This window comes from Triticum dicoccoides, chromosome 6A (assembly GCF_002162155.2).
Source record: "Triticum dicoccoides isolate Atlit2015 ecotype Zavitan chromosome 6A, WEW_v2.0, whole genome shotgun sequence".
NCBI lineage: Eukaryota > Viridiplantae > Streptophyta > Magnoliopsida > Poales > Poaceae > Triticum > Triticum dicoccoides.
Genome location: NC_041390.1, coordinates 528,285,959 through 528,311,170, shown reverse-complemented (window position 1 = coordinate 528,311,170; position 25,212 = coordinate 528,285,959).

Below are 25,212 nucleotides of genomic sequence, written 5' to 3'. Positions count from 1 at the left end.
GGATGACCTAAGGTTTATGAATCCGTGGGAGGCATAGGATCAGTCTCTCTCAAACAACCCTGCAACCAAATAAAAAAGAGTCTCTTGTGTCCCCAGCACATCCAATACAATGGTAAATTGTATAGGTGCACTAGTTCGGCGAAGAGATGGTGATACAAGTGCAATATGGATGGTAGATATAGGTTTTTGTAATCTGAAAATATAAAAACAGCAAGGTAACTAATGATAAAAGTGAGCACAAACGGTATTGCAATGCTTCGAAACAAGGCCTAGGGTTCATACTTTCACTAGTGCAAGTTCTCTCAACAATAATAACATAATTGGATCATATAACTATCCCTCAACATGCAACAAACAGTCACTCCAAAGTGACTAATAGCGGAGAACAAATGAAGAGATTATGGTAGGGTATGAAACCACCTCAAAGTTATCCTTTCTGATCGATCTATTCAAGAGTCTGTAGTAAAATAACACAAAGCTATTCTTTCCATTCGATCTATCATAGAGTTCGTACTAGAATAACACCTTAAGACACAAATCAACCAAAACCCTAATGTCACCTAGATACTCCAGTGTCACCTCAAGTATCCATGGGTATGATTATATGATATGCATCACATAATCTCAGATTCATCTATTCAACCAACACAAAGAACTTCAAAGAGTGCCCCAAAGTTTCTACCGGAGAGTCAAGACAAAAATGTGTGCCAACCCCTATGCATAAGTTCACAAGGACACGGAACTCGCAAGTTTATCACCAAAACATACATCAAGTGGATCACGTGATATCCCATTGTCACCATAGATAAGCACATGCAAGACATACATCAAGTGTTCTCAAATCCTTAAAGACTCAGTCCGATAAGATAACTTCAAAAGGAAAACTCAATCCATTACAAGAGAGTAGAGGGGGGGAAACATCATAAGATCCAACTATAATAGCAAAGCTTGCGATACATCAAGATCGTGCCAAATCAAGAACACAAAAGAGAGATCAAACACATAGCTACTGGTACATACCCTCAGCCCCGAGGGTGAACTACTCCCTCCTTGCTACCTCTTGAGCATGCGGTGGTTTTCCCTTGAAGAGGAAAGGGTGATGCAACAAAGCAGCGTAATTATTTCCCTCAGTTTGTGAGAACCAAGGTATCAATCCAGTAGGAGACCACGCACGAGTCACCTTGTACCTATAAAAACAAATAAGAACCTCACAACCAACGCGATAAAGGGGTTGGCAATCCCTTCACGGCCACTTGCAAGAGTGAGATCTGATAGAGATAATAATAATAATAATATAAATATTTTTGGTATTTTTTATGATATAGATTGAAAGTAAATATTGCAAAATAAAATAGATTGGAAACTTGTATGATGGAGAATAGACCCAGGGGCCATAGGTTTCACTAGTGCCTTCTCTCAAGATAGCATAAGTATTACGGTGGGTGAACAAATTATTGTCGAGCAATTGATAGAAAAGCGAATAATTATGAGAATATGTAGGTATGATCATGTATATAGGCATCACGTCCGCGACAAGTAGACTGACTCCTGCCTGCATCTACTACTATTACTCCACACATCGACCGCTATCCAGCATGCATCTAGAGTATTAAGTTCATAAGAACAGAGTAACGCTATAAGCAAGATGACATGATGTAGAGGGATAAACTCATGCAACATGATATAAACCCCATCTTTTTATCCTCGATGGAAACAATACAATACGTGTCGTTTCCCTTTCTGTCACTGGGATCGAGCACCGAAAATTGAACCCAAAGCTAAGCACTTCTCCCATTGCAAGAAAGATCAATCTAGTAGGCCAAACCAAACTGATAATTCGAAGAGACTTGCAAAGATAACCAATCATACATAAAAGAATTCAGAGAAGATTCAAATATTGTTCATAGATAATCTTGATCATAAAGCCACAATTCATCGGATCTCGACAAACACACCGCAAAAGAAGATTACATCGAATAGATCTCCAAGAGAATTGAGGAGAACTTTGTATTGAGATCCAAAGAGAGAGAAGAAGCCATCTAGCCAATAACTTTGGACCCGAAGGTCTGAGGTAAACTACTCAAACATCATCGGAGGGGCCATGGAGTTGATGTAGAGGCCCTCTGTGATCAATGCCCCATCCGGTGGAGCTCCGGAAAAGGCCCCAAGATGGGACCTCTTGGGTACAGAAGGTTGCGGCGGTGGAAATAGGGTTTCGTGGTGCTCCTGGATGTTTTCGGGGTATGTGAACATATATAGGAGGAAGAAGTAGGTCGGTTGAACCACGAGGGGCCCATGAGGGGGGAGGGCGCGCCCCCTGCCTCGTGGCCGCCTCGTTGATTGCTTGACGTCCACTCCAAGTCCTCTGGGTCACATTTTCCCCAAAAATCACGCTCCCGAAGGTTTCATTCCGTTTGGACTCCGTTTGATATTCCTTTTCTGCGAAACACTAAAATAGGCAAAAAAACAACAATTTGGGCTGGGCCTTCAGTTAATAGGTTAGTCCCAAAAATAATATAAAAGTGTAAAATAAAGCCTATTGACATCCAAAACAGAATATATAATAGCATGGAGCAATAAAAAATTATAGATATGTTGGAGACGTATCAAGCATCCCATAGCTTAATTCCTGCTCGTCCTCGAGTAGGTAAATGATTAAAACATAATTTTTGATGTGGAATGCTTCCTAACATATTTCTCAATGCAATTTTTCTTTATTGCCGCATGAATGTTCAGATCCGAAAGGTTCAAGATAAAAGTTTAATATTGACATAACAATAATAATACTTCAAGCATACTAACTAAGTAATTATGTCTTCTCAAAATAACATGGCCAAAGAAAGTTATCCCTACAAAATCATATAGTTTGGCTATGCTCTATCTTCATCTCACAAAATATTAAATCATTCACAACCCCGATGACAAGCCAAGCAATTGTTTCATAATTTTGATATTCTCAAAGTTTTTCAATTTTCACGCAATACATGAGCGTGAGCCATGGACATAGCACTATAGGTGGAATAGAATGGTGGTTGTGGAGAAGACAAAAAGGAGAAGATAGTCTCACATCAACTAGGCATATCAATGGGCTATGGAGATGTCCATCAATAGATATCAATGTGAGTGAGTAGGGATTGCCATGCAAGGGATGCACTAGAGCTATAAGTGTATGAAAGCTCAATAAAAGAAACTAAGTGGGTGTGCATCCAACTTGCTTGCTCACGAAGACCTAGGGCAATTTGAGGAAGCCCATCATTGGAATATACAAGCGAAGTTCTATAATGTAAAATTCCCACTAGTTTGTGAAAGTGACAACATAGGAGACTCTCTATCATGAAGTTCATGGTGCTACTTTGAAGCACAAGTGTGGAAAAGGATAGTAACATTGTCCCTTCTCTCTTTTTCTCTCATTTTTTATTTGGGTCTTCTTTTTTTCTGGCCTCTTTTTTTTCGTCCGGAGTCTCATCCCGACTTGTGGGGAATCATAGTATCCATCATCCTTTCCTCACTGGGACAATGCTCTAATAATGATGATCATCACACTTCTTTTTACTTACAACTCAAGAATTACAACTCAATACTTAGAACAAAATATGAATCTATGTGAATGCCTCCGGCGGTGTACCGGGATATGCAATGAATCAAGAGTGACATGTATGAAAAAAATTATGAAAGGTGGCTTTGCCACAAATATGATGTCAACTACATGATCATGCATGTCAATATGACAATGATGAAGCATGTCATAACAAACGGAACGGTGGAAAGTTGCATGGAAATATATCTCGGAATGGCTATGGAAATGCCATAATAGATAGGTATGGTGGCTGTTTTGAGGAAGGTATATGGTGGGTGTATGATACCGGCGAAAGGTGCGCAGTAATAGAGAGGCTAGCAAATGTGGAAGGGTGAGGGTGCGTATAATCCATGGACTCAACATTAGTCATAAAGAACTCACATACTTATTGCAAAAATCTATTAGTTATCGAAACAAAGTACTACGCGCATGCTCCTAGGGGGATAGATTGGTAGGAAAAGACCATCGCTCGTCCCCGACCGCCACTCATAAGGAAGGCAATGAATAAATATATCATGCTCCGACTTCATCACATAATGGTTCACCATACGTGCATGCTATGTTAATCACAAACTTCAACACAAGTATTTCTCAAATTCACAACTACTCAACTAGCATGCCTCTAATATCACCATCTCCATATCTCAAAACAATCATCAAGTATCAAACTTCTCATAGTATTCAATGCACTTATATGAAAGTTTTTTATAATGACTAAAAGCAAATTGCCATGTTGTTCTAAAGGACTCTCAAAATAATATAAGTGAAGCATGAGAGATCAATTATTTCTATAAAATAGAACCACTGCCATGCTCCAAAAGATATAAGTGAAGCACTAGAGCAAAAACTATATAGCTCAAAAGATATAAGTGAAGCACATAGAGTATTCTAATAAATTCCAATTCATGTGTCTCTCTCTCAAAAGGTGTGTACAGCAAGGATGATTATGGTAAACTAAAAATCGAAGACTCAAATCATACAAGACGCTCCAAGAAAAACACATATCATGTGGTGAATAAAAATATAGCTCCAAGTAAAGTTACCGATGAACGAAGACAAAAGAGGGGAGGCCTTCCGGGGCATCCCCAAGCCTAGGCTTTTGGTTGTCCTTGTATTTTAACTTGGGGTGCCTTGGGCATCCCCAATCTTAGGCTCTTGCCACTCCTTGTTCCATAATCCATCAAATCATTATCCAAAACTTGAAAACTTCACAACACAAAACTTAAATGAAAATCTTCGTGAGCTCCGTTAGTAAAAGAAAACAAACCACCACTTCAAAGTATTGTAATTAACTCATTATTTATTTATATTTGTGTTAAACCTACTGTATTACAACTTTTCTATGGTTCATAAACTATATTTTACTAGCCATAGATTCATCAAAATAAGCAAACAACACACGAAAAACAGAATCTGTCAAAAACAGAACAGTCTGTAGTAATCTGTAGGTTTTGACTACTTCTGGAACCCCAAAAATTCTAAAATAAATTGCTGGACGTGAGGAATTTATATATTAATCATCTTCAAAAATAATTAACTAAATAGTACTCTTCAATAAAAAATGGCAGTAAATCTCGTGAGCGCTAAAGTTTCTGTTTTTTACAGCAAGATCAAAAAGACTTTCCCCAAGTCTTCCCAACGGTTCTACTTGGCACAAACACTAATTAAACACAAAAACACAACCTAAACAGAGGCTAGATAAATTATTTATTACTAGACAGGATCAAGGAAAAATATTTGGTTGTCTCCCAACAAGCGCTCTTCTTTAAAGCCTTATAACTAGGCATAAGATTTCAACGATGCTCACATGAAAGAATTGAAGCATAAAGAGAGCATCATAAAACACATGACAAACACATCTAAGTCTAACATACTTCCTATGCATAGGCATCTTATAGGCAAAAAAATTATCAAGGCAAGCAAAAACTAGCATATGCAAGGAAGCGGAAAGAAACAATAGCAATCTCAACATAATGAGAGGTAATTTAGTAACATGAAAATTTATACAATCATATTTTCCTCTCTCATAATAATTACATGTGGGATCATAAGCAAATTCAAAAAAATAGCTATCACATAAAATATTTTCAACACGATCCACATGCATGCAAAGTTGACACTCTTCCAAAATAGTGGGATTAACATTAACTAAAGTCATGACCTCTCCAACCCCACTTTTATCAAAAACTCCATAAGATTGAACATTCTCCAATTATGTGGGATCTCAAGTTGACACTCTTCCAAACCCACTTTCAATATTATTGCAAACATCATAACCAATCTCATATTCATCATGGGGCTTAAATAAATATTCAAGATCGTAAGAAGAATCACCCCAATCATGATCATTGCAACAAGTAGTGGACATAACAAAACTAGCATCCCCAAGCTTAGGGTTTCGCATATCGTTAACACAATTGACATTAGGAGAATTTATGATAACATCATTGCAATCATGCTTTTCATCGAAGGAACTATCAAGTATGGGTGCAATAGCAATGATCTCATGTTTAACATAAGGAACTATAGCAAATTCATCTTCATAAATATTGGCATCATGGCCACAAGAATAGTAAGCATCATGTTCATCAAAGGGTATTTCAATCAAATCATCGGAATCATAATTATCTATAGATTCATGCATATCATTATTTTCTTCTGAAGCAACGGTCATTCTTTCAACAAATTCTTTGACATGGACATTATGAGCATAGTTTTCATGGAAATATTTAAGTATGTCAAGATTTTCAGATTCAGAGAGAGTAATATCATACTTTTCAATCAAAGAAGCAACTTCATAAGCACCCTTTAAAGCAACAAATTCTTTAATTTGTTCGATATCGTAGTAACTGTTGGAAAACGTAGTAATTTCAAAAAAATTCTATGCACACGCAAGATCATGGTGATGCATAGCAACCAGATGGGAGAGTGTTGTCCACGTACCCTCTTATACCGAAAGCGGAAGCGTTAGCACAACGCGGTTGATGTAGTCATACGTCTTCACGATCTGATCGATCAAGTACCGAACGCACGACACCTCCGAGTTCTGCACACGTTCAACTTGATGACGTCCCTCGAACTCCGATCCAGCCGAGTGTTGAGGGAGAGTTTCATCAGCACGATGGCATGGTGACGATGATGATGTTCTACCGATGCAGGGCTTCGCCTAAGCACCGCTACGATATGATCAAGGTGGATTATGGTGGAGGGGGGCACCGCACACGGCTAAGAGATCAAGAGATCAATTGTTGTGTCTTTGGGGTGCCCCCTGCCCCCATATATAAAGGAGTGGAGGAGGGGGAGGGCCTACCCTCTCTATGGCGCGCCCTAGGGGGGTCCTACTCCCACCGGGAGTAGGATTCCCCCTTTCCTAGTAGAACTAGGAGCCCTTCCAAGTAGTAGGAGTAGGAGGGAAGGAAAGGGAAGGGAAAAGGAGAAGGAAGGAAGGGGGCGCCCCCCTCCCTAGTCCAATTCGGACCAGCCCATGGGGAGGGGTGAGGCCACCCTTTGAGGCCTTTCTCTCCTTTCCCGTATGGCCCATTAAGGCCCAATACGAATTCCCGTAACTCCCCGGTACTCCCGAAAATACCCGAATCACTCGGAACCTTTCCGACGTCCGAATATAGTCGTCCAATATATTGATCTTTACGTCTCGACCATTTCGAGACATCTCGTCAAGTCCCCGATCTCATTCGGGACTCTGAACTCCTTCGGTATATCAAAACACATAAACTCATAATATAACCGTCATCGAACTTTAAGCGTGCGGACCCTACGGGTTCGAGAACTATGTAGACATGACCGAGACACGTCTTTGGTCAATAACCAATAGCGGAACCTGGATGCTCATATTGGCTCCTACATATTCTATGAAGATCTTTACCGGTCAAACCGCATAACAACATACGTTGTTCCCTTTGTCATCGGTATGTTACTTGCCCGAGATTCGATCGTCGGTATCTCAATACCTAGTTCAATCTCGTTACAGGCAAGTCTCTTTACTCGTTCCGTAACACATCATCCCGCAACTAACTCATTAGTTGCAATGCTTGCAAGGCTTATAGTGATGTGCATTACCGAGTGGGCCTAGAGATACCTCTCGGACAATCGGAGTGACAAATCCTAATCTCGAAATACGCCAACCCAACAAGTACCTTCAGAGACACCTGTAGAGCACCTTCATAATCACCCAGTTACGTTGTGACATTTGGTAGCACACAAAGTGTTCCTCCGGTAAACGGGAGTTGCATAATCTCATAGTCATAGGAACATGTATAAGTCATGAAGAAAGCAATAGCAACAAACTAAACAATCAAGTGCTATGCTAACGGAATGGGTCAAGTCAATCACATCATTCTCTAATGATGTGACCCCGTTAATCAAATGACAACTCATGTCTATGGCTAGGAAACTTAACCATCTTTGATTCAACGAGCTAGTCAAGTAGAGGCATACTAGTGACATACTGTTTGTCTATGTATTCACACATGTATTATGTTTCCGGTTAATACAATTCTATCATGAATAATAAGCATTTATCATGATATAAGGAAATAAATAATAACTTTATTATTGCCTCTAGGGCATATTTCCTCCAGTCTCCCATTTGCACTAGAGTCAATAATCTACTCCCTCCGTTCCTAAATATTTGTCTTTCTAGACATATCAAATGACTACTACATACGGATGTATGTCGACATATTTTAGAGTGTAGATTCACTCATTTTGCTCCGTATGTAGTCACTTGTTGAAATGCCTAGAAAGACAAGTATTTAGGAACGGAGGGAGTAGTTTACATCGCCATGTGATTTAACATCAATAGTTCACATCACCATGTGATTAACACCCATAGTTCACATCGTCATGTGACGAACACCCAAAGGGTTTACTAGAGTCAATAATCTTATGTGATTAATACCCAAAAAGTACTAAGGTGTGATCATGTTTTGCTTGTGAGAGAAGTTTAGTCACGGGTCTGCCACATTCAGATCCATAAGTATTTTGCAAATTTCTATGTCAACAATGCTCTGCACGGAGCTACTCTAGCTAATTGCTCCCACTTTCAATATGTATGCAGATTGAGACTTTGAGTCATCTGGATTAGTGTCAAAACTTGCATCGACGTAACCCTCTACGACGAACCTTTTGTCACCTCCATAATCGAGAAACATATCCTTATTCCACTAAGGATAATTTTGACCAATGTCCAGTGATCTACTCCTAGATCACTATTGTACTCCCTTGCCAAACTCAAGGCAGGGTATACAATAGGTCTGGTACACAGCATGGCATACTTTATAGAACCTATGGCTTAGGCATAGGGAATGACTTTCATTCTCTCTCTATCTTCTGCCGTGGTCGGGTTTTGAGTCTTACTCAACTTCACACCTTGTAACACAGGCAAGAACTCCTTTGACTATTCCATTTTGAACTACTTCAAAATCTTGTCAAGGTATGTACTCATTGAAAAACTTATCAAGCGTCTTGATCTATCTCTATAGATCTTGATGCTCAATATGTAAGCAGCTTCACCGAGGTCTTTCTTTGAAAAACTCCTTTCAAACACTCCTTTATGCTTTGCAGAATAATTCTACATATACTTATCAGAAATGCTGTAGTGCTGCCACTCACTTTCTTGTAAATACAGGCTTCACTGCAAGTTTGTATAAAACTATATGCTTTGATCAACTTATCAAAGTGTATATTACAACTCCGAGATGCTTGCACCAGTCCATAGATGGATCGCTGGAGCTTGCATATTTTGTTAGCACCTTTAGGATTGACAAAACCTTCTGGTTGCATCATATACAACTCTTCTTTAATAAATTCATTAAGGAATGTAGTTTTTTATCCATTTGCCAGATTTCATAAAATGTGGCAATTGCTAACATGATTCGGACAGACTTAAGCATAGATACGAGTGAGAAACTCTCATCGTAGTCAACACCTTGAACTTGTCAAAAACCTTTTTGCGACAATTCTAGCTTTGTAGATAGTAACACTACTATCAGCGTTCGTCTTCCTCTTGAAGATCCATTTAATCTCAATGGCTCGCCGATCAATGGGCAAGTCAATCAAAGTCCATACTTTGTTCTCATACATGGATCTCATCTCAGATTTCATGGCCTCAAGCCATTTAGCGGAATCTGGGCTCATCATCGCTTCCTCATAGTTCGTAGGCTCGTCATGGTCAAGTAACATGACCTCCAGAACAGGATTACCATACCACTCTGGTGCGGATCTCACTCTGGTTTACCTACGAGGTTCTGTAGTAACTTGATCTGAAGTTACATGATCATCATCATTAGCTTCCTCACTAATTGGTGTAGTAGTCACAGTAACAGATTTCTGTGATGAACTACTTTCCAATAAGGGAGCAGGTACAGTTACCTCATCAAGTTCTGCTTTCCTCCCACTCACTTCTTTCGAGAGAAACTCCTTCTCTAGAAAGGATCCATTCTCAGCAATGAATATCTTTCCTTCGGATCTGTAATAGAAGGTGTACCCAACATTTTCTTTTGGGTATCCTATGAAGATGCACTTCTCCGATTTCGGTTTGAGCTTATCAGGTTGAAACTTTTTCACATAAGCACCTCAAACTTTAAGAAACGACAACTTAGGTTTCTTGCCAAACCATAGTTCATACGGTGTCGTCTCAACGGATTTAGATGGTGCCCTATTTAATGTGAATGTAGCTGTCTCTAATGCATAACCCCAAAACGATAGTGGTAAATCGGTAAGAGACATCATAGATCGCACCATATCTAATAAAGTACGGTTACAACGTTCGGACACACCATTACACTGGGTGTTCCAGGTGGCGTGAGTAGTGAAACTATTTCACATTGTTTTAACTGAAGTCAAAACTCATAACTCAAATATTTTACTTCTGCGATCATATCGTAGAAAATTTTATTTTTGTTACGATGATTCTCCACTTCAATCTGAAATTCTTTGAACTTTTCAAATGTTTCAGACTTGTGTTTCATCAAGTAGATATACTTATATCTTCTCAAATCATCTGTGAAGATCAGAAAATAATGATACCTACCGCGAGCCTCAATATTCATCGGACCACATACATCAGTATGTATGATTTCCAACAAATCTGTTGCTCGCTCCATTGTTCCGGAGAACGGAGTCTTAGTCATCTTGCCCATGAGGCATGGTTCGCAAGAATCAACTGATTCATAATCAAGTGATTCCAAAAGCCCATCAGCACGGATTTTCTTCATGCGCTTTACACCAGTATGACCTAAACTGCAGTGCCACAAATAAGTTGCACTATCATTATTAACTTTGCATCTTTTGGCTTCAATATTATGAAAATGTGTATCACCATGATCGGGATCCAACAAACCATTTTCATTGGGTGTATGACCATAGAAGGTTTCATTCATGTAAATAGAAAAACAATTATTCTCTAACTTGCATGAATAGTCGTATTGCAATAAACATGATCCAATCATATTTATGCTCAATGCAAACACTAAATAACATTTATTTTAGGTTTAACACTAATCCCGAAAGTATAGGGAGTGTGCGATGATGATCATATCAATCTTGGAACCATTTCCAATACACATCGTCACTTCACCCTTAACTAGTCTCTGTTCATTCTGGAACTCCTGTTTTGAGTTACTATTCTTAGCAACTGAACTAGTATCAAATACCGAGGGGTTGCTATAAACATTAGTAAAGTACACATCAATAACATGTATATCAAATATACCTATGTTCACTTTGCCATCCTTCTTATCCGCCAATTACTTGGGGTAGTTCCGCTTCCAATGACCAGTCCCTTTGCAGTAGAAGCACTCAGTTTCAGGCTTAGGTCTAGACTTGGGTTTTTTCACTTAAGCAGCAACTTGTTTGCCGTTCTTCTTGAAGTTCCCCTTTCTTCCCTTTACTTGAAACTTGTGGTTTTGTTTACCATCAACACTTGATGCTTTTCTTGATTTCTACCTTCATCGATTTCAGCATCACGAAGAGCTTGGGAATCATTTCCGTTATCCTTTGCATATTATAATTCATCACGAAGTTCTACTAACTTGGTGATGGTGACTAGAGAATTCTGTCAATCACTATTTTATCTGGAAGATTAACTCCCACTTGATTCAAGCAATTGTAGTACCCGGACAATCTGAGCACATGCTCACTGCTTGAGCTATTATCCTCCATCTTTTAGCTATAGAACTTGTTGGAGATTTCATATCTCTCAACTCGGGTATTTACTTCAAATATTAACTTCAACTCCTGGAACATCTCATATGGTCCATGACGTTCAAAACATCTTTGAAGTCCCGATTCTAAGCCGTTTAAGCATGGTGCACTAAACTATCAAGTAGTCATCATATTGAGCTAGCCAAATGTTCATAACATCTGCATCTGCTCCTTCAATAGGTTTGTCACCTAGCGGTGCATCAAGGACATAATTTTTCTGTGCAGCAATGAGGATAAACCTCAGATCACGGATCCAATCCGCATCCTTGCTACTAACATCTTTCAACTTAGTTTTCTCTAGGAACATATCAAAAATAAAACAGGGGAGCTAAACGCGAGCTTTTGATCTAGAACATAGATATGCTAATACTACCACGACTAAGTTCATGATAAATTTAAGTTCAATTAATCATATTACTTAAGAACTCCCACTTAGATAGACATCCCTCTAATCCTCTAAGTGACCGCGTGCTCCATATCAACTAAACCATGTCCGATCATCACGTGAGATGGAGTAGTTTCAATGGTGAACATCACTATGTTGATCATATCTACTATATGATTCATGCTCGACCTTTCGGTCTCCGTGTTCCGAGGCCATATCTGTTATATGCTAGGCTCGTCAAGTTTAACTTGAGTATTCCGCGTGTGCAACTGTTTTGCACCCGTTGTATTTGAACGTAGAGCCTATCACACCCGATCATCACGTGGTGTCTCAGCACGAAGAACTTTCGCAACAGTGCATACTCAGGGAGAACACTTGTACCTTGATAGTTAGTGAGCGATCATCTTATAAAGCTATCGTCGAACTAAGCAAAATAAGATGTATAAAAGATAAACATCACATGTAATCAAAATATGTGACATGATATGGCCATCATCATCTTGTGCCTTTGATCTCCATCTCCAAAGCATCGTCATGATTTCCATCATCACCGGCATGACACCATGATCTCCATCATCTTGATCTATATCAATGTGTCGTCACATGGTCGTCTCACCAACTATTGCTCTTGCAACTATTGCTATCACATAGCGATAAAGTAAAGCAATTATTTGGCGCTTGCATCTTATGCAATAAAGAGACAACCATAAGGCTTCTGCCAGTTGCCGATAACTTCAACAAAACATGATCATCTTATACAACAACTTATATCTCATCATGTCTTGACCATATCACATCACAATATGCCCCGCAAAAACAAGTTAGACGTCCTCTACTTTGTTGTTGCAAGTTTTACGTGGCTGCTACGGGCTGAGCAAGAACCGTTCTTACCTACGCATCAAAACCACAATGATAGTTTGTCAAGTTAGTGCTGTTTTAACCTTCTCAAGGACCGGGCATAGCCACACTCGGTTCAACTAAAGTTGGAGAAACTGACACCCGCTAGCCACCTGTGTGCAAAGCACGTCGGTAGAACCAGTCTCACGTAAGCGTACGCGTAATGTCGGTCCGGGCCGCTTCATCCAACAATACCGCCGAACCAAAGTATGACATGCTGGTAAGCAGTATGACTTATATCGCCCACAACTCACTTGTGTTCTACTCGTGCATATGACATCTACACATAAAACCTGGCTCGGATGCCACTGTTGGAAAACGTAGTAATTTCAAAAATTTCCTACGCACACGCAAGATCATGGTGATGCATAGCAACCAGAGGGGAGAGTGTTGTCCACGTACCCTCGTAGACCGAAAGCGGAAGCGTTAGCACAATGCAGTTGATGTAGTCATACGTCTTCACGATCTGACCGATCAAGTACCGAACGCATGGCACCTCTGAGTTCTGCACACGTTCAACTCGATGACGTCCCTCGAACTCCGATCGAGCTGAGTGTTGAGGGAGAGTTTCGTCGGCACGACGGCGTGGTGACGATGATGATGTTCTACCGATGCAAGGCTTCGCCTAAGCACCGCTACGATATGATCAGGGTGGATTATGGTGGAGGGGGGCACCACACACGGCTAAGAGATCAAGAGATCAACTGTTGTGTCTTTGGGCTGCCCCCTGCCCCCGTATATAAAGGAGTGGAGGAGGGGGAGGGCCGGCCCTCTCTATGGCGCGCCCTAGGGGAGTCCTACTCCCATTGAGAGTAGGATTCCCCCTTTCCTAGTAGAACTAGGAGCCCTTCCAAGTAGTAGGAGTAGGAGGGAAGGAAAGGGAAGGAAAAGGAGAAGGAAGCAAGGGGGCGCCCCCCTCCCTAGTCCAATCCGGACCAGCCCATGGGGAGGGGTGCGGCCACCCTTTGAGGCCTTTCTCGCCTTTCCCGTATGGCCCATTAAGGACCAATAAGAATTCCCGTAACTCCCCGATACTCCAGAAAATACCCAAAGTACTTGGAACCTTTCCGATGCCGAATATAGTCGTCCAATATATCGATCTTTACGTCTCGACCATTTTGAGACTCCTCGTCATGTCCCCGATCTCATCCGGGACTCTAAACTCCTTAGGTACATGAAAACACATAAACTCATAATATAATCGTCATCGAACTTTAAGCGTGCGGACCCTACGGGTTCGAGAACTATGTAGACATGACCGAGACACGTCTCCGGTCAATGACCAATAGCGGAACCTGGATGCTCATATTGGCTCCTACATATTCTATGAAGATCTTTATCGGTCAAACCGCATAACAACATACGTTGTTCCCTTTGTCATCGGTATGTTACTTGCCCGAGATTCAATCGTCGGTATCTCAATACCTAGTTCAATATCGTTACCGGCAAGTCTCTTTACTCGTTCCATAACACATCATCCCGCAACTAACTCATTAGTTGCAATGCTTGCAAGGCTTATAGTGATGTGCATTACCGAGTGGGCCCAGAGATACCTCTCCGACAATCGGAGTGACAAATCCTAATCTCGAAATACGCCAACTCAACAAGTACCTCCGGGGACACCTGTAGAGCACCTTTATAATCACCCAGTTACGTTGTGACGTTGGGTAGCACACAAAGTGTTCCTCCATTAAACGGGAGTTGCATAATCTCATAGTCATAGGAACATGTATAAGTCATGAAGAAAGCAATAGCAACAAACTAAACGATCAATTGCTATGCTAACGGAATGGGTCAAGTCAATCACATCATTCTCTAATGATGTGACCCCGTTAATCAAATGACAACTCATGTCTATGGCTAGGAAACTTAGCCATCTTTGATTCAACGAGCTAGTCAAGTAGAGGCATACTAGTGACATACTGTTTGTCTATGTAGTCACACATGTATTATGTTTCTGGTTAATACAATTCTAGCATGAATAATAAGCATTTATCATGATATAAGGAAATAAATAATAACTTTATTATTGCCTCTAGGGCATATTTCCTTTAGTAACTATAAACACCCTTTGCATAAGAAGATAAGATTTCATTATCATTAAACTCACATAGGTAAGGGAGGTGTTTTTTAGGGTTCTTAGAGCAACAAGTCAGATCACAAATTTCACAAAGATTCCAAGCATAAAATAGCAATCTGTTTATTCGATCCCATAAGAGTATCCCTTTTTCAGACAAACGGTAACGCACAAAATGAGCATGCTCATCTAAAGATTTCCCATCAACTAGGCTTGTTAGGGTTTCAGCACGAGCACATAAGGATTGAAGATGATCCAAGTAGAATACTTTAAGTGACTCCATATCAATAGATTTTTAGCAAGCAAAGATGCAAACAAATGGAAACACAAACAAAGATACATACGGGAAGAAAGGGAACGGAAAAGAGGGTGAATAAAATGGCAAGGGTGAAGTGGGGGAGAGGAAAATGAGAGGCAAATGGCAAATAATGTAATGCGAGGGATAAGAGTTTGTGATGGGTACTTGGTATGTCTTGACTTGTGCGTAGACTCCCCGGCAACGGCGCCAGAAATCCTTCTTGCTACCTCCTGAGCATGTGTTGGTTTTCCCTTGAAGAGGAAAGGGTGATGCAGCAAAGTAGCGTAAGTATTTCCCTCAGTTTCTGAGAACCAAGGTATCAATCCAGTAGGATACCACGCGCGAGTCACCTTGTACCTACGCAAACAAATAAGAACCTCGCAATCAACGCGATAAAGGGGTTGTCAATCCCTTCATGGCCAATTGCAAGAGTGAGATCTGATAGATATAATAATAATAAGATAAATATTTTTGTTATTTTTATGATATATGTTGAAAGTAAAGGTTGCAAAATAAAATAGATTGGAAACTTGTATGATGGAGAATAGACCCGGGGGCCATAGGTTTCACTAGTGGCTTCTCTCAAGATAGCATAAGTATTACGGTGGGTGAACAAATTACTGTCGAGCAATTGATAGAAAAGCAAATAATTGTTAGAATATCTAGGTATGATCATGTATATAGGCATCACGTCCGCGACAAGTAGACCGACTCCTGCCTGCATCTACTACTATTACTCCACACATCGACCGCTATCCAGCATGCATCTAGAGTATTAAGTTCATAAGAACAGAGTAACGCTTTAAGCAAGATGACATGATGTAGAGGGATAAACTCATGCAATATGATATAAACCCCATCTTTTTATCCTCGATGGCAACAATACAATACGTGTCGTTTCCCTTTCTGTCACTGGGATCGAGCACTGCAAGATTGAACCCAAAGCTAAGCACTTCTCCCATTGCAAGAAAGATCAATCTAGTAGGCCAAACCAAACTAATAATTCGAAGAGACTTGCAAAGATAACCAATCATACATAAAAGAATCTAGAGAAGATTCAAATATTGTTACTAGATAATCTTGATCACAAACCCACAACTCATCGGATCTTGACAAACACGCCGCAAAAGAAGATTACATCGAATAGATCTCCAAGAGAATAGAGGAGAACTTTGTATTGAGACCCAAAGAGAGAGAAGTAGCCATCTAGCTAATAAATTTGGACCCGAAGGTCTGAGGTAAACTACTCACACATCAACGGAGGGGCCATGGAGTTGATGTAGAGACCCTCTGTGGTCAATGCCCCATCCAGCAGAGCTCCGGAAAAGGCCCCAAGATGGGATCTCTTGGGTACAGAAGGTTGCGGCGGTGGAAATAGGGTTTCGTGGTACTCCTGGATGTTTTCGGGGTATGTGAACATATATAGGAGGAAGAAGTAGGTCGGTTGAGCCACGAGGGGCCCACGAGGGGGAGGGCGCGCCTAGTGGGGTAGGCGCGCCCCCTGCCTCGTGGCTGCCTCGTTGATTGCTTGACATCCACTCCAAGTCCTCTGGATCACGTTTCTTCCAAAAATCATGCTCCCGAAGGTTTCATTCTGTTTGGACTCCGTTTGATATTCCTTTTCTGCGAAACACTAAAATAGGCAAACAAAACAGCAATTTGGGCTGGGCCTCTAGTTAACAGGTTAGTCCCAAAAATAATATAGTGTAAAATAAAGCCCATTAACATCCAAAACAGAATATATAATAGCATGGAGCAATAAAAAATTATAGATACGTTGCAGACGTATCACTCCTCGTCATGGAGAGCGCCGGGATGATGAAGATGGCCACCGGAGAGGGATTCCACCCTCTGGCAGGGTGACGGAACGGGTCTAGATTGGTTTTCGGTGGCTACAGAGGCTTGTGGCGGCGAAACTCCCGATCTAGGTTTCTTTCTGGAAGTTTGGGGTTATATAAGAGGTGTTGGAGTCGGGAACAAGTCAGGGGGGTCCCCGAGGCGGCCACGAGGTAGGGGGCACGCCCAGGGGGTAGGGCGCGCCCCCACCCTCGTGGTGGCCTTGGGACTCTTCTGTCCCATCTCCGGTACTCCACGGGCTTCTTCTGGTCCAAAAATGATCTCCATGAAATTTCAGGTCAATTGGACCCCGTTTGGTTTTCCTTTTCTGCGATACTCAAGAACAAGGAAAAACAGAAACTGGCACTGGGCTCTAGGTTAATAGGTTAGTCACAAAAATCATATAAAATAGCATATAAATGCATATAAAACATCCAAGGTTGATAATATAATAGCATGAAACAATCAAAAATTATAGATACGTTGGAGACGTATCACGGCGCCCTCCCAATGATGTGCTAGCCTACCATCAGCAACGTCTTCGTCAGCAAGACTATAACCGATGGTGGCGCGGGGCTCAATGTTCTCTACATCGAGACGTTCGACCGACTGTAGGTGCCCTACGACCAGCTTCAGCCTACTAAGCCCTTCTTAGGAGTAACCGACGACACCACCACCCCGATAGGGCAGATCCACCTCCCCGTCACCTTCGGCAAGCACGACAAGTACCGCATCGAGCTCATCGACTTCGACGTCGCCTACATTAGCCTCCCGTACAACGCCATCCTCGGGTATCCGGCCCTAACCAAGTTCATGGCAGTGACTCATCACAGCTACAACATCGTCAAGATGCCACGGAGCTGCAACATCATTACGGTCGTGTGCGAAGAGAAGGATGTGGTGTGGTCCCTCGAGCGCGCCTACTAGGCTGCGGCGGTCGAGGACCCAGATGACGAGGGCGCTGTCTACTGATATATCTCAAATGTATCTACTTTTCCAAACACTTTTGCCCTTGTTTTGGAGTCTAACTTGCATGATTTGAACGGAACTAACCCGGACTGGCGTTGTTGTCAGCAGAACTATCATGGTGTTATTTTTGTGTAGAAATAAAAGTTCTCGAAATGACCTAAAAATCCACGGCGACACATTTTGGAATTATTGAAAAATACTGGCGAAAGAATTAGCATTAGGGGGCCCACACCCTGTCCACGAGGGTGCAGGCCCCCCGGGGCGCGCCCCCTACCTCGTGGCCCCCCTGGGACTCCACCGACCTCAACGTCAACTCTGTATATTCACTTTCAGGGAGAAAAAATATCAAAGAGAAGGATTCATCGCGTTTTACAATACGAAGCCGCCGCCAAGCCATAATCTTCCTTGGGAGGGCTGATCCGGAGTCTGTTCGGGGCTCCGGAGAGGGGAATTCGTCGCCATCTTCATCATCAACCATCCTCCATCACCAATTTCATGGTGCTCACCACCGTGCGTGAGTAATCTCATCGTAGGCTTGCTGGACGGTGATGGGTTGGATGATATTTACCATGTAATCGAGTTATTTTGTTAGCGTTTGATCCCTAGTATCCATTATGTTCTATTATTGATGTTGTTATGACTTTGCTATGCTTAATGCTTGTCACTAGGGCCCGAGTGCCATGATTTCAGATCCGAACCTATTATGTTTACATGAATATATGTGAGTTCTTGATCCTATCTTGCAAGTCAATAGTCACCTACTATGTGTTATGATCCGACAACCCCGAAGTGACAATAATCGGGACCACTCCCGGTGATGACCATAGTTTGAGGAGTTCATGTAGTCACTAAGTGTTAATGCTTTGGTCCGGTACTCTATTAAATGGAGGCCTTAATATCCCTTAGTTTCCAATAGGACCCCGCTGCCACGAGAGCGTAGGACAAAACATGTCATGCAAGTTCTTTTCCATAAGCATGTATGACTATACTCGGAATACATGCCTACATTACATTGATGAACTGGAGCTAGTTCTGTGTCACCCTATGTTATAACTGTTGCATGAGGAATCACATCCGACATAATTATCCATCATTGATCCATTGCTACGAGCTTTTCATATATTGATCTTTGCTTAGTTACTTTTCCGTTGCCACTGTTATGATTGCTACAAAAACTGCTACTGTTAGTTTTGCCACCGTTACCGTTACTTCCATACTACTTTGCTACTAAATACTTTGCTACAGATATTAAGTCTCTCAGGTGTGGTTGAATTGACAACTCAACTGCTAATACTTGATAATATTCTTTGGCTCCCCTTGTGTCGAATCAATAAATTTGGGGTTAATACTCTACCCTCGAAAACTGTTGCGATCCCCTATACTTGTGGGTTATGAAGACCATTTTTCTGGCGTTGTTGCCGGCGATCATAGCTCTATTCTTGAGTCACTTGGGATTTATATCTGTTTATCACTATGAGGAACTTGAAAGATGAAAGAACCAAGATTTTTCCCTCAACTATGAGGGGAGGTCAGGAACTACCATCTAGATCTGCACTTGATTCACCTTCTATTATGAGTAAATTTGCGACACCTACACCTGTTATTGATTCTGATAAGTCGCATGTTATTGATGATGCCACTTCTGCTATGCATGATGCTTATGATGAAACTACTTCTATGCTTGATAATACCGTGCCATTAGGTGAATTTCTTGATGAACAACTTGCTAGGGTTAGAGAGAATGAAATTATTGAAACAGATAATATTGATGAAAGTGATGATGAAGGTTATGTTATGGATGAAGAAACTGCTAGAGACCTTTTTGCTTGCAAAGATAGATATGATCTTAAGAAACTGTTAGCTAAGCTGAAAGAAAAGTCTTTGAATGCTAGAATGAAATATGTCCCTACTTTTGCTACTTCACCTATCTGTATTTCTGATAAGGATTATGATTTCTCTGTCGATCCTGAGTTAATTAATTTGGTTGAATCTGATCCCTTTTATGGCTATGAATCTGAAACTATTTTTGCACATCTTACTAAATTGAATGATATATCCACCCTATTCACTCATGAGGAAAAAAATTCATTACTACTATATCCTTAAGTTATTTCCGTTCTCATTAAAGGGTGATGCTAAAACATGGTTTAATTCTCTTGCTCCTGGTTGTGTGCGTAGTCCCCAGGATATGATTTATTACTTCTCTACTAAATATTTCCCCGCTCATAAGAAACAAACTGCCTTAAGGGAAATATATAATTTTGTGCAAATTGAAGAAGAGAGTCTCCCACAAGCTTGGGGAAGGCTTCTCCGATTACTTAATGCTTTGCCTGATCATCCTCTTAAGAAAAATGAAATACTTGATATCTTTTATAATGGACTAACCGATGCTTCCAGAGACCACCAGGATAGTTGTGTTGGTTGTGTTTTCAGGGAAAGAATTGTTGAGCAAGCTGAATTGCTACTAAATAATATATTGAGTAATGATAATTATTGGACACTTCCTGAACCAAGTCCTAAGACAACTCCAAAGAAAAGGGGTATTCTATTTCTCAGTCCTGAAGATATGCAAGAGGCAAAGAAATCTATGAAAGAAAAGGGTATTAAAGCTGAAGATGTTAAGAATTTACCACCTATTGAAGAAATACATGGTCTTAATAACCTGACATGGGTAGTAAAGGTAAATTCTCTCTATAGATTTGATGAAGGTGATATTCCTCGTAATAAGTCTGCTAGCCAATGCTTGGATGAGTTTGATAATTTTATTGTTAAACACGAAAACTTCAATGCTTATGTTGGTAGACAACTGAAACGTAATGCTTATATGGTTGAAGACTTGAGTGATTATATTTCTAGAGTTAAAGGTGACCTTAAACTTATTAGTAAACATGCTTCTATGGTTACCACTTAGGTAGAACAAGTGCTTAAAAGCACATGATGATTTGCTTAATGAATTAAATAATAAGAAAAATGATAATGTTGTTAGAGTTATGACTAGAGGGGGTAGAATGACTCAGGAACCTTTGTATCCTGAGGGCCACCCTAAGAGAGTTGAGCAAGATTCTCAGAGAACTAAGGTTGATACACCTAGTCCTTCTAAGAAGAAGAAAAAGAAAAATGATAGGACTTTGGATGCTTCTAGTGAACCTGTTGTTGACACACCTAAGAATCCCAATGATATTTCTATTTCTGATGCTGAAACACAATCTGGTAATGAACATGAACCTAGTGATAATGTTAATGATGATGTTCATATTGATGCTCAACCTAGCAATAACAATGATGTAGAGATTGAACCTGCTGTTGATCTTGATAACCCACAATCAAAGAAATAAGGTTATGATAACAGAGACTTCGTTGCTAGGAAGCACGGTAAGAAAGAGAACCATGGGTTCAGAAACCCATGCCTTTTCCTCCTAAAACATCCAAGAAAAAGGATGATGAGGATTTTGAGCGCTTTGCTGAAATGATTAGACCTATGTTTTTGCGTATGCGTTTGACTGATATGCTTAAAATGAATCCTTATTCTATGTATATGAAAGATATTGTTACAAATAAAGGAAAGATACCGGAAGCTGAAATCTCCACCATGCTTGCCAATTGTACTTTTAAAGGTGGAATGCCTAAGAAACTAGAAGATCCAGGAGTACCAACTATACCATGCTCCATTAAAAGAAACTATGTTAAAACTGCTTTATGTGATCTTGGAGCCGGTGTTAGTGTTATGCCTCTCTCTTTATATCGTAGACTTGATTTGAATAAGTTAACACCTACTGAAATATCTTTGCAAATGGCTGATAAATCAACTACTATACCTGTCGGTATTTGTGAGGATGCGCCTGTTGTGGTTGCAAACGTTACTATTTTAACGGTCTTTGTTATTCTTGATATTCCCGAGGACGATAATATGTCTATTATCCTTGGTAGACCCTTTTTGAATACTGTAGGGGCTGTTATTGATTGCAACAAAGGAAATGTCACTTTTCATGTTAATGCTAATGAGCATACAATACACTTTCCGAGGAAACAACCTCAAGTCCACAGTATCAATTCTATTGGAAAAAATTCAACGATTACTATTGGAGGTTTTGAATTCCCTCTTCCTACTCTCAAGAATAAATATGATATTCTTATTGTTGGGGACATGCATATTCCCGTTGAGGTAACCTAGTGTTATTCGAAAATTCTCCGGTTTCATGCGATTCGGAAAGAGTTTGTTGACAAGACTTGATCAAACTTGTTAGTAGATTCCTTTTGATGAGCACGAGATGGATGAAGTTTGAAAGCACAACTCTCTGTACCCTCCTTTTACTTTCTGTTATTTAGATTATATAAAGCAAATATAGTATTTTTTGTCTGTTTTCTGAATTATCCTTGCAATAAAAATACCACAAAATATAAGTTCTCCAAACATCCTGAAAAACAAATATGATTTTTTGTAGAATATTTAAGAATTTATGGCACTGAGAACACACCAGGGGGGCCCACCATTTGGCCACGAGGGCATAGGGCGCGCGCTCCTGCCTCGTGGGCCCCACGTGGACCCCCTCCACTTATTCCAGCACCCACTTACTTTGTCTTCTTCCAAAAAAAATCCTCCCTTATCCCAAACCCTTGTTCTATCTCATTTTTCTACCATTTTCGATCTCTTTTCTCAAAGTTCATTGTTCTTTGGCATGTGACTTCTCCAATGGTCCAATTAGTTTTTGTTCTAGTGCTTTATTTATTGCAAAATTTTGCTGCTAAGGTGACCCTATTCTTGAGCTTGCATGTCAAAATTATATTGTCTAAAGTAGTTTTAATGCATGATATAGCCTCTAGGCACTTGTGGGAGTAGTTGCTATCAATCTTGTTGAGTTTGATTCACTTTTATTTTGAGTCACTAAAATTTCAGAAATTTTCAGAGAAAGAAAACTGCATAGGAAAATGTACCAAGGCGGTTCCTCAAGGAAGCAAGGACCAAGGCTCGCAATACGTGAGGTCGTGAGCTAGACGATGAACCACCGAGGGAAGCTCAAGTGCGGCCTTCTGAATGGCCGTTGGAGGAGTTTATGGTCCAGTCAGCCATCAAGGACGAATTTGATGCGTATGTGCGTAATGCTGATCTTGAGGACTTGATGTCAGATAAGTGCTTACAGTACCACTACCTAACTGATTCCTTTGTGAGGAGGTTTAAATTTACATCCTCGCGCAATTCTCACACCGTTTTATTTGATCTTTATGATAAATAATATACCATGGACTTAGAAGATTTTAATACTGCTTGTAAACTCCCGCAGTGGGGCAATGTTAGTGAACCTCGCAAACCTTAATATAAAGACTTTCTTGCTAGTATCACTGTGGGGAAATCTAGAGAAATCACACAAGCTACCAAGGGGAGCATTCATTTCCCTTCCATACATTATTTTGCTCTCTTTATAGGTAGATGCATTAGCGGTAAAGATGAGGCTTGTCACATGTGCGCCCCAGATCTTTGTGTCCTCAAGAGTGCGGCATTAGGCGATAAACAATATAACTTGGGGGCCATTGTGGAACGAAGGTTGCATCTTAACAGTATAAGTGGAGATTTGTTTGGTGGAATTTATGCAACTTGTGTAGCTAATTATCTTGGTGTACCCATACATGGAAATGATATGGAGTTACGTCTTGCTTATCTAGATTATAGTGCTATGGTTCGCCATCAGTTTCTTAAGAGGAATGAACAGTTCCTCTAGTACCGACTAATCTTTGACAGACAGCACACTATCCATGTTGCCCTCCCTGCTCCTACTTTCTTTAACTTTCAGGCAAAAAGGAGATATGTTATAACCAGGGAAGAGGCGAATAAGTATGAGAGGAGGACGAAGGCAGCTCGCCTCCAAGCTGCAGCTCTTCAGGAAGTAGCTGTTGCATCTCAGTACAACCCCAGCTAGGACTTTGGATATCCGCCAGGCCAATAGTGGCCATAGACCAACTTAGGCCAAAAGCCTATGCTTGGGGGATTACGTATTTCTCACCAACATAACATTCATGTTCACACACTCATGCCAATTGTCGGTGCTCATACTTTTTCATTGTACTATCCATGCTAGTTTATCTTCTTTTCTAAGCCTTCTTCTTGTGTGTTTGAAAAAAACTTAAGAAAAACCAAAAAATTAGTTATAGCTTTTAGCTAGTTTACTTTCCGTGCCTGTAGTAGTAGTAACTAAAAGAAAACCCAAAAAGATTTCTCGTTCTTCTTTTGCTTGTTGGGAGCTTTTCCGTGTAAATAGTTTTATTTCTTTTCTTATTCTTTGTGGGTGGAGAGGAGAAGACCATGATGAAAATGTTGAGTGGCTCTCATATGCATTATTGTTGATTTAACCAAGATCCCATATTACCTTGTCTTCTCCCTTGTATTAAATGCTTGCAGATTCCATCTTAGTCCAATGCACATGCACTATTATTATTATCCACACCGTTCAGTCGTGTGAGTGAAAGGCAATAATGACGATATATGATGGACCGAGTGAGATGAGAAAAGTTGGTATGAACTCGACCTATCTTGTTTTTGTAAATATGATTAGTTCATCATTCCTGATTCAACCTATTATGAATTAAACATGTTTGCAATGACAATTAGAGATTATAGTTGCCCATGCCATGCTTAATTAGCTAGGAGTTTATAATGGTTTACCTTGCGTTCCAACATGCTATTAAAATGGTTGTGATGTGGTATGATAGGGTGGTACCCTCCTTTGAACGATTCGAGTGGCTTGACTTGGCACATCTTCATGCATGTAGTTGGAACAAACTCAACATAGCCTCCATGGTATTTATGTTCATGGTGATTTATATCCTACTCATGTAGTTTGTCGCTTCCCAGTCTCTTTCTAGCCTTCACTTGTACTAAGCGGGAATACTGCTTGTGCATCCATTTCCATAAACCCCAAAGTTATTCCATATGAGTCCACCATACCTTCCAATATGCG